The 10406-nt window shown below is 40.3% G+C and overlaps 1 pseudogene; it reads right to left on the minus strand.

Moving 5' to 3' along the window:
* Positions 1 to 3193, minus strand: part of LOC138825187 (homeobox protein Meis2-like) — a 66995-nt pseudogene extending 63802 nt beyond the window's left edge.
* Positions 3194 to 10406: the final 7213 nt, after the last annotated feature.

Genomic DNA, 10406 nt, shown 5'->3' on the forward strand with positions numbered 1-10406 from the left:
TTAGATGAGGCTCCAACTAAGAATTGGCCACAAGTTAATACTGCAGACTTATTTTAGTTTTGCTGCTGAGTGATTTTTCATGAGATTCTTGAAACTGCCTCATTCTTTAATAGAATTAGTAAACAGCGTAGCTCTATTGGCCATAGTAGTGTGTGTGTGTGTGTGTGTGTGTGTGTGTGTGTGTGTGTGTGTGTGTGTGTGTGTTTGCACATTGCCTCTTTTCTGTGGCTCTGGACATCATTCCTCTAAGTGGTATGTTGCCCTATAGCCTTTCCTTTGCCTTTCCATCTGCTTTATATGCCTCCATAAAGCTTTATTTGTACTATATCAATTCCAGAAATTTCTTTGCACACTCAAGATATATAACTTCATTTATAATCTGAGTCCAACTGTTATCATGCAGGGTCTGATTGAAAACTGGGTTAGGGACATGGCTCCATATGGTTAGTGATTGTGTGGTGCCCATCCAGTTCCTTAGCCTCACTTTTCCTCAGTGTCCTCACCTGTGTAACTGTTAGAATAATTTTACTGAGCTGAGAGTGCAGCTCAAGTGGGAGAATGTCAGCCTAGTGAGTTCAAGGCCTGAGTTCCAATCCCAGTGCCACAAAATTCACCAGTTTCACAATATATTTGTGTGAGCCTTTTTCATCTGTGGTCATGGTTGATTACAGTCCTGTGTTTTCACTGTCTCACATTTCTTTGAATCTTATTTCAGCTTACGTTACAACAATTTCCTCTGACAAACTTTTTTCTTCTCATATTGTCAACATTTATCTTAAGAAATGGAAATTTCATCTTGTTTTCCTCCTCCTCTTCTTCCTCCTCCTCCTCTTCTACTTCCTCCTCTAAAGGACTCTATTTTTGAGTATTTAAATATATTGCACAAATGAAAAACCATTTTAAAATTATATGATTTTAAAATAATCTATGTCAATCCTTATAATTCACCATTCAAACAAGATTAAGAACAAAATAATATTAGTACTAAAGTTGAATGTATTTCTAAAAGTTCACATATATTCATGATAATTCAGAAGCTATTCATGTCTAAGGAAGACAGAAATAATGGTAAAACACCTTAGTTGTTTAAAGCACATAGAAAAACATGGCAAATACCATACTCTGTGGTGTATCATTTCACATATCAGAGTGTATTAAACACTGAAATGTTTACTAGTATCACTTCCTCACATAGCAAATTATACAAGATGTCCTTTTCGAAATTCTATACACCAAGCAAAGAAGAAGACATTAAATTGAGAGGTGAATTAGCAAACTATCTTTATTTGTGATGAACTTTGTACCAACATATTGAGGAGTATAAAAATAATTGTTGAAAATGATAATAACTTTGTAAAGTCTGTGCAAACATAGTGAAGAGAGATTTCTAACAAAGCAATGGAGTGAAGAGTAGATTGTTGTAATCATTGTTAAGCTGTGTGTGGGCGACTTCTCATCATTTACTTCTGGAAACCATTTTCACCAGTATTTCCTGAATGTACTGAAAAGTATTTTGTGGTAGTTTTGGTCATAGACATTGTAATAAAAGCTGGAGGAAATTATGTAGATGAAGGTACATATTTACTCTGATTTCTCAACAATGACACAAATTTGCCATCACTGAAACTTTAGTTGTCTTCTATAACCAGCAGCTAAATAGACTGTGCATTTTCTAATTTGAGAAAGTCAAGAGGTTATGGGCTATGGCCAGTGAAATTTGTGGAGGAGACTGAAAGTTCTTTTTTTTTATTTTTTTTATTGTGAGAATACTGTACAGAGGAGTTAGAATTACATGGGCAAGATAACGAGTACATTTCTTATCAAGTGTTGTTGCCTCCTCATTGAACCAGCTTTGCATCCCTGAAATGAATCCTGTTTGATCGTGGTATATGATTTTTTGGATGAATTGTTGAAGTTGATTGGCCAAAATTTTGTTGAGAAGTTTTGCATCAATGTTCATCAAAGATATGGGTCTATGGTTCTCTTTCTTTGATGAGTTCCTGCCTGGTTTTGGGATGAGGGTTATTATAGCTTCATAGAATGAATTTCGTAGTGAACTTTCTCTTTCAATTTCATTGAAGAGTTGAAGGAGTATTGGAGTGAGTTCTGCTTTGAAGACCTTGTAGAATTCCGCTGTAAAACCATCTGGTCCTGGGCTTTATTTGAGGGGAGGTCTCTTATTGCTGTTTCTATTTCAATGCTTGATATGCACCTGTTAAGAGGGTCTATGAGCACACAAACTACCAGCTCCTCTGGGACACAACAAAGGCAGTACTCAGAGGTAAGTTTATAGCTCTGAGTTCCTACATCAACAAATTGGAGAGATCTGAAATCAACAATTTAATGAGACATCTAAGCCTCCTTGAAAAAGCGCAGTAAGATAAACCCCAATCCAGTAGACAGAAAGAAATACTTAAAATTAAATCAGAATTAAATGAATTAAAATAAAAAACCATAGAAAGAATCAACAAAACAAAGAGTTGGTTCTTTGAAAAAATTAACAAAATAGACAGAACCTTAGCAAATCTTATCAGAAAAAGAAGAGAACGCACCCAAATAAATAAACTCAGAGATGAGAATGGAAACATCACCCCAGAAACAACCAAGATTCAGAACATTATAAGGGAATACTCAAAACTTTATGCTAACAAATTTGAGAACGTGGGAGAAATGGACCTTTACCTAGTAAATATCGACATGCCGAAACTAAACCAAGATGAGTTAAACTATCTTAACAGGTCCATATCAAGCATTGAAAGTTCTTCATGGTGTGACTTTGAGCTGCTATCTCTCTCATCAGTGAGCAGATCGATGGGCATTTTCTCCTTCAACTACTATACCAGTAACTACTATACCAGTGACAGAAATTGTCACACAGTTCATGGACCTTTTATAAAAGGTCCAAAAGCTGAAACCTTCATTCTTGTAATCCTGTACCATCAAATTATCCATCTCTGTGCTTGATGAAAAAAGGGGCTGTTTGGTGTAGAGCTGCTTGGTGTAGATTATGATTTCCTCATTGAAGGAGTGGGAGGAGCAGGTGTCGTTGTTGTCCATGCCAGGTTCCCCTGGAGTGCAGGGGAAGCTTGCACTTCTCAAAGACCAGAGCTCACAGAGGAAACAATGGTTTCCTATAGATCACATCCTTGTCTTTCCTGAAGTCATCCTTGACCACTGACCCCATGCTGGCCATGTTGACATTGGGGTGTGGAGCATGTACCACAGTGCTGTGTGGCCTTCCACGTATGCCTCTTTGTTGTTCCATTTATTTCCTATAAAGTCTTCTAAGAGGGTGAGCTCATTATGGGTTATACTAAAGAGATTTGAATTGTTCTCTCTGTGTCCAAATTTAATCTTGAGTACAACTCCTCTCAGGGTGCTCACACCTAGAAAGTCATGCAAATCATTCATGGGACTCAGAGAATAAATGACTATTAAGTGTTTGGAATTCAAGTCTTAAGTATGTATCTGTCCACATCCATGGGGCAGCAGTGGCTTATGCCTATCATCCTCACTACCCAAAGGAAGCTGAGATCCAGAAGGTCAAGCTTTAAATTTGTGCCACACAGAAAATTCTTCTTCTTTTTTTGATAATAACCAGCAAAAAAAAATCAGGCTGGAGTTGTGGATCAAATGCTAGCCTGCCAGCCAAGCAAGTAAGCAAGCAGAGGAATGTGAGACCCTGAGCTCAATCCCCAATATATGAACTGGAAACTCTACATAAGTGCAGAAGGTGGGCTCCCAGAGCCCGGGCCTGGCCTCCATGGAAAAACTCCACAAAGATGTGGTTGAACTTGGATGGCAATCTTATCAACACATTTTATTGCCGGCAAAAAGGCCTGAAAAGAATGTGTTTCTCTTTGGACAACATTTGACGAAAGAATATTTTTAAAGACAATTTTCAAAATGTATAATGCACAGAAACAATTGATGAAACAGGATATTTCATAAATATATTGATACACATTCTTGTTTTTTCTTATATATTTTATTCATTTTCAAATATTCTTACTGAAAAAAACACTTGGTGTTGTCTTTATCAAATAAGTGCACATTCATAATTGTTTTTTCCCTTCCTCCTTCCCTCCCTCTCTTCTTCCCTCCCTCCCTCCCTTTCCCTTCCTTCCTTCCTTCCTTCCTTCCTTCCTTCCTTCCTTCCTTCTTTCTTTCCTTTCTTTCCTTCCATTCCTTCCTTCTTTCTTTTTTCTTTCTTCCTTTTCTCTCTCTTTCTCTGTTACTCAACCATGCATGCCACTGTCTTTTATACTTTCCCTTTGAGGAGAAAGACTGAGGAGAAAGGAGAGAGGAGAAGTGGGAGGGGGAAAAAACACTAAACAGAGACAGAGATAGAGACAGAGACACAGAAAGAGTATGTCCTTCTTGGTCTCTTCTCCAGCAAGTAAAGATGTACTTGAAGAAACATCTTGGATCTGGAGGATAGACATTTGATCAAATGTCATACAATGCCCTTTCCATGGACACCCCAGCCCAGTTTCATTGGAAGGGGAGCTATCTTGGCCTTCGACTTGCAGATCCCAGAGTCTAGGAATTCTTAGAGTCTTAGTGATTTCCCACAATGCATCTAAGTAAGGATGAAGAAGGTAGATACCATGGAAACCTTACTATGATTAGGTTGGAACATGTCAGGTCCAAAAGGTGTCTATGAAGTCATTTTTTGTAATTATTCAGGTTGTTTCAGTGAGTGTGGAGATGTGAAGTCTAACCTCAACTTTCAGGTACTGGAAGAAACTGGTGAGATTTGGATCAGGGGCCTCTGTCCAGGGCTGACATTCTTGCTCTGAGCTATAAAAGAAACAGTCACCCTCCAGAGTGATCTAGCTGAGAACCTGGGGATAACAACGGCCCTGCCCTGTGGTGGTCTTGGATTCGGTGAAGGAAAATGCTCACCACTCACTGGAATTGAACCCAAGTGAAAGACCATGGGTTCTGCCTGAGGCAGAGCTACCCAAACCTCTACTTTGCTTTGATATGACATTGTGACAGGAGGACAGAATGGGAGGAGCATGAAGAAGGAAAGGGTCAAGCTAATCTTCCAGCTTCAGAGCCATTTGCCTCTTCTTTGTTGCACTACAATGATGCATGTTCAAGTAGTTATGTGAGAAAATACCTTGCCTCAGCCTGATGGCAGACTTTACTCCCAGTGAACCCCTAATACATCTGTCAGGTTGAATCAGTCAGAGAGTATTTGATATAAACTGTGGAGAGTAGAATAAATGGTAGTAGTCTTATTTCTCTACTTCTAACAGCAAGGCTGCCAGGTGTTTCTTTAGTGCTTGATTGGATGAGGTTCAAACTAAAAATTGAGCAGAAGTGAATACTGCAGACCTATCTTACTTTTGCTTCTGAGTAATCTTGCATGAGGGCCTTGAAACTGTCCCATTCTTTAACAGAATTAGTAAAAAGCATCACTCTATTGGCCACAGCTGTGTGTGTGTGTGTGTGTGTGTGTGTGTGTGTGTGTGTGTGTTTGTGTTTCAATAGCACAGAAGAAGTGGGCCTTATCTACCTATACCATCTACCTGAAGATGTCATTGTCCACTACTCTAGATCCAGGTTTTTTAATCCACAGTACTTAGGGAATCATGTTCACTGTCCTGGCCCAGAAGGAGTCCAAGCTGTATTTTCTTCCTGCTCCAAATTGTGGTAAGTGGGTAGTCATGTTTGCCCACGGATATCCCATGTGAAGCCAGAGCAGCACTTTGCCTATTGTCTGTGGCTCTGGACATCATTCCTTTAAATCACAGGTTTCCCTATGGCAGTGAGACTCCTTTTACTTTACATCTGTTTTATATAATCCCATAAAGCTTTATTTGTACTATTTCAATTCCAGAAATGTCTTTGCACACTCAGGATAAAGGACTTCATTTATAAAGAGAGTCCAGCTGTTTTCATGCAAGGCCTAATTGAAGCTGGTTTAGGGACATGACCCCATGTGCTTAGTGAGTGTGTGGTGCCAATCCAGTTCCTTAGCTTCTCTTTCCCCCAGTGTCCTTATCTGTGTAACTGTTAGAGTAATTTTACTGATATGAGACTGCAGCTCAAGTGGGAGAATGCCAACCTAGTGAGCTCAAGCCCCTGATTTCCAATCCCAGTACCACCAAATTGACCAGTTTCACAGTATATTTGTATGTGTTTCAAAACTTTTTCATCTATGGTCATGGTTGATTACAATCCTGTGGTTGAACTGTCTCACATGTTTGTGAATCTTATTTCAGCTTACTTGACAACTTCCTCTGACCAACTTTTTTTTCTCCTCAGATTGACAACGTTCATCTTAAGGGAGGGAAATTTCATCTTGTTTTCCTCCTCCTTCTTTTCTCCTACCTCCTTCTCTCAAGGACTCCATTTTGAGCAGTTAAATATATTGCATAAATGGAAAGTCATTTTACAATTAGATATTTTCAAAATAATCTATGATGATCTATATGCTTCACCATTCAAACAAGATTAGGAACAATATAATATGAATATTGTAGTTGAAAATATTTCTAAAAGTCAACAGCTATGCATGTTAATTCAAAAGCTATAGATGTCTAAGGAAAACATGTATAATGGGAAAACACCATAGTTGTTTAAAGCATATATAAAAATCTATGACAAATATTATACTTAGTCATAGTATATTTTACAATTTTCCCATCAGACTGTATTAAATGATGAAATGTTTATTATCACTTCCTTACATACAAAATTATGCAGGTTGTCCTCCTCTAAATTCTATAAATCAAGAAAAAAAGAAAACATTAAATTGAGAAATGAAGTAGCTGATGAATTTTGTAACAAAATACTAAGGAGTATAAAAATAAATTATTGAAAATAATAACTTTGTAAAGTCTGTGCAAACATAGTGAATAGAGATTTCTAACAAAGCAACCGAGTGAAGAGTAGATTATTGTAATAATTGTTTTTCTGTGTGTTCGCATGACTTATTTTCATCACATACTTCTGGAAGTCATTTTCACCAATGTTTCCGGTAGAGTTTCTGTATGAGGAGTCCTCTGCAAGATGGAAAGTTACAAGAATTTGTTTTATTTTTATTTATTTATTTATTTTTCAGGTAAGGTATAGGTCTATTCAGTAGACCTGCTGGGACCAGGCCAGGTTGGCACTCCACGTTGCTGGGAAAGGCCTGGGAAAGACCTGGGAAAGAGAGAGAGCTGGGAAAAAGAGCTAAGAGAGCTAGGAAAGAGCTGAGAAGGAAAGAGCAGAGAAAGAGGATTTGGACCTGAGCTAGGCCTTTTCTAGGGTATGGGCAGAGAAAGGTGTGACCACTTCAAATTCAGATGTGACCTCAGTGGATGCAGATGTGACCTCTTCCAGGTATGCCAGTTGCCTAGGTAATGCAGGTATTGAGCAGAGACTTTGATGCAAGGAGTGTGGAGTCTTCTTGCCATCCAGGAGCAGACCTTACATTCCTGCCTTTTAATAATCATGAAATAGGGTGCAGATTCTCTTTGGCTACTTCCTGCTGACAAGTGGCACTGACATTAGGGGTAAAAGGCTGGAATTTGGTCCCCTCCCAGAGAAGACAGTGAGCAGCAGCTGTCCCGTGGTGGCGTGAGTCCTTAGATGAAGTCTGGAGAATTCTCATGAGGCATTGAGGGGCTGAAAAATACTACAGAGCAAATAAATGTCAAGAGGAAGGACTTGGGGCTGAAAAATGTTGGTAGAAATGTCCCTAGCTGCTTCTGACATCTGGTGACTAGGTAGAGGAGAAGTCAGGTAACAAAGGCAAGAATATAAATTCTTGTCCAGTTAAAAGGTAGACTGGTATGGACATTAGATGGGCAGGCTTCTTACTTCTATTGACCTCCTGACTCTGGTTAATTTTGAAAGGGCAGGCACAAAGTTGCTGATGTGATATCATCTCTTCTTACTCCTCTCCATGGTCCTTTGTTCCCCAGAGTGGCTGAGTCTAGGTGCTTGTTGCTGGGATGGCTTGTCCCAGTTGGTATTTAAGGAGGATTAACTCAAGGCCTGGGCCCTGTCCCTGAGCACTTCTGCTCAAGGCTAGTGCTCTACTATATTGAGTTTCAGTACCATTTCCAGTGTTTGGCTGGTTAGAGATAAGAGTCTTGAGCCATGCTTCCAGCCTGGCTCTTTGCAGGTTAATTGGGAGATGGAGTCTTAGGGATTTTTTGGCCCAGGCTGGCTTTGAACTGCAACCTTTGCCACAAAAGCCCTTTATTATTTCCAATTAAAGCAACAAGGAGATAAAATAGAATAGAGCTTACCTGGTCCTTATCAAGAATTGACCAACAAATATTCTGCAATGACAAATCTTGTTAGATGTGATGAGAATTTTAGCACATAAGCCCAGAAATTTAGAACCACATAGTCAGTAGTAGAATACACAACACAAAACAAAAAAGACAAAACTCAAAACCTAAAATTTTTGACAACAATGTGTAAACATCTTTGCTAACAAAGCACATCAGATGGTTGGGTCTCCCTTACCAGGGCCTGTGAAAAGAGCAACTTGTTAGCAAGGCAGCTTAGAATAGATGGATGGAGTGGTAAGCTTGGTGGAAGGTTAATGGTCAGATGGGGCCAAACTCTTAACCTACCATGTGGCCAAGATGGTGAACTCAAGATGGCGAATTTCTGAAAGAATGCAAAGAAACCCTGAACAAATAGATCAAGCTTACATTGGCTAGCCTTTGAGAGGGACCTAGATGGGGGGATCCCAGGGACCCAGCCTGTATCACACTCTTCAGGGCACAAGCCAAAATGTAGAAAAGAGAAAGGGAGAGATAGGGAAAGTTGGACATGACTGGCAGAGAGAGAGCAAAGAGAGCTTGAAAGTAAACAGACTTCTGAGCATTTACCATTGCAGTGGCAAAAATTGTCTACATCTGAGAATGGGCATAAAAATTAGGTGCTCTGGCTTTCCAGGAAGTGCAGGAGGCATTTCAAAGGGGTCTCACTGCTTGGATGTCATTCACAGCACCCCATTAAATGTGTAGGAGAGTCAGTCTGGTGAGTGAAGGAGAGCTGACCAGGCAGAAGCGGCGTCCTGACTTCCCCCAGAGCCCTCTAGAGAGAAATGGCCAAGCCCCCCAAACCAAGCGTCATCAGCTTCAGAGTAGACCAGCCTTTCAGCTAAAGGCCATAGGAGCTTTCTGGCGTGGCACCGCGTCTGGCCAGAGACTGAGCAACAGAGAACCATAGAGAGTAGTTTCACTCACCAGAGTAGAAAAGTTGTGTGGACGTGGATGTGAAGGCCAGCAATAATATCGATGTTCTGTGTCCGCAGCAGACAGATGGGTTCAAAAAAGGCCATCAGAACTGCGGGTATTCCTTAGAGCAAAAAGAGAAAAACAAACAAAAAAAGAATAAAGAGGAAAAAAACCGGAGAGGAATACCACCTATCCTGACTTGAAGGCTTTTATCTGAGTCACGGCACCATTTATGTTAGGTTTTAAAAAGAGGTAGCCAAGTAAGAAAAACACCAAGCACATGGTATTCAGGTATGGGGTAGGTTTATTCAGTAGACCTGCTGGGACCAGTCCAGGTTGGCACTCCACATGGCTGGGAAAGGCCTGGGAAAGACCTGAGAAAGAGAGAGAGCTGGGAAAAGAGGTGGGAAAGAGCTGGGAAAGATATCAGGGAAATAGAGAGCTGGGAAAAAGAGCTAAGAGAGCTAGGAAAGAGCTGAGAAGGAAAAGCTGAGAAAGAAGAGTTTGCTTTAGAATGCACTGACACCTGTGGGCAGACACTAAGGTGGAAGGGGGGTTGGAGGTCACCTGTCAGGAACTACAAGCAGTTGGGAGCATTAGCACTCACCCCTGAGTGTCTAGACAGGAGAAGGACCTAGGTGAGGAGGCCTACGGTTTCACAGGTAGATGATCTGAGTCTGAGGAGCACCAGAGAAGGCTCCAGTTCATTGTTTAGCTTTACTCAGTAACATAACCCCAGTCTCGATTTGGTTGTAGCTTATATAAATTTATCTTATTAGAAAATAAAACAACTACTTGGATTAACTAGCATTCATTACAAATGAAACCTAAATAAGTGGTGCTGTAGTTCAAGTGGTAGAATGCTTTCCTTGAGCTGAATAGCTGAGGGACTGCTCCCAGGTCCAGAGTTTAATCCCCATACCAAAAAAAACCAAATCAAATCAAAACAAAACAAACCCAAATGAACCCTAAATAATGCTTGGACAGACTCCTACCATGCTGTGATGTGTGTGCTCTATTGAATGAGGAGAGGTATTGTCGTGTTTGTACTGCTGTAGAGAGAGCCAGAGTAGAGAGAATTCTGCCGAGCCACCTCTACCTAAATCTTCAGGTGACCTTCAGAGTCCTTCTGTGTCTGAGAAGCTTTGTTAGCAGGTGGAGGAAACAGAAGAGGTCACTGAGACAGCCCAACCTCTCACTTCTGCT

This window comes from Dipodomys merriami, unplaced genomic scaffold (genome assembly GCF_024711535.1).
Source record: "Dipodomys merriami isolate MVZ:Mamm:240054 unplaced genomic scaffold, mDipMer1.0.p SCAF_136, whole genome shotgun sequence".
NCBI classification, from domain to species: Eukaryota; Metazoa; Chordata; class Mammalia; order Rodentia; family Heteromyidae; genus Dipodomys; species Dipodomys merriami.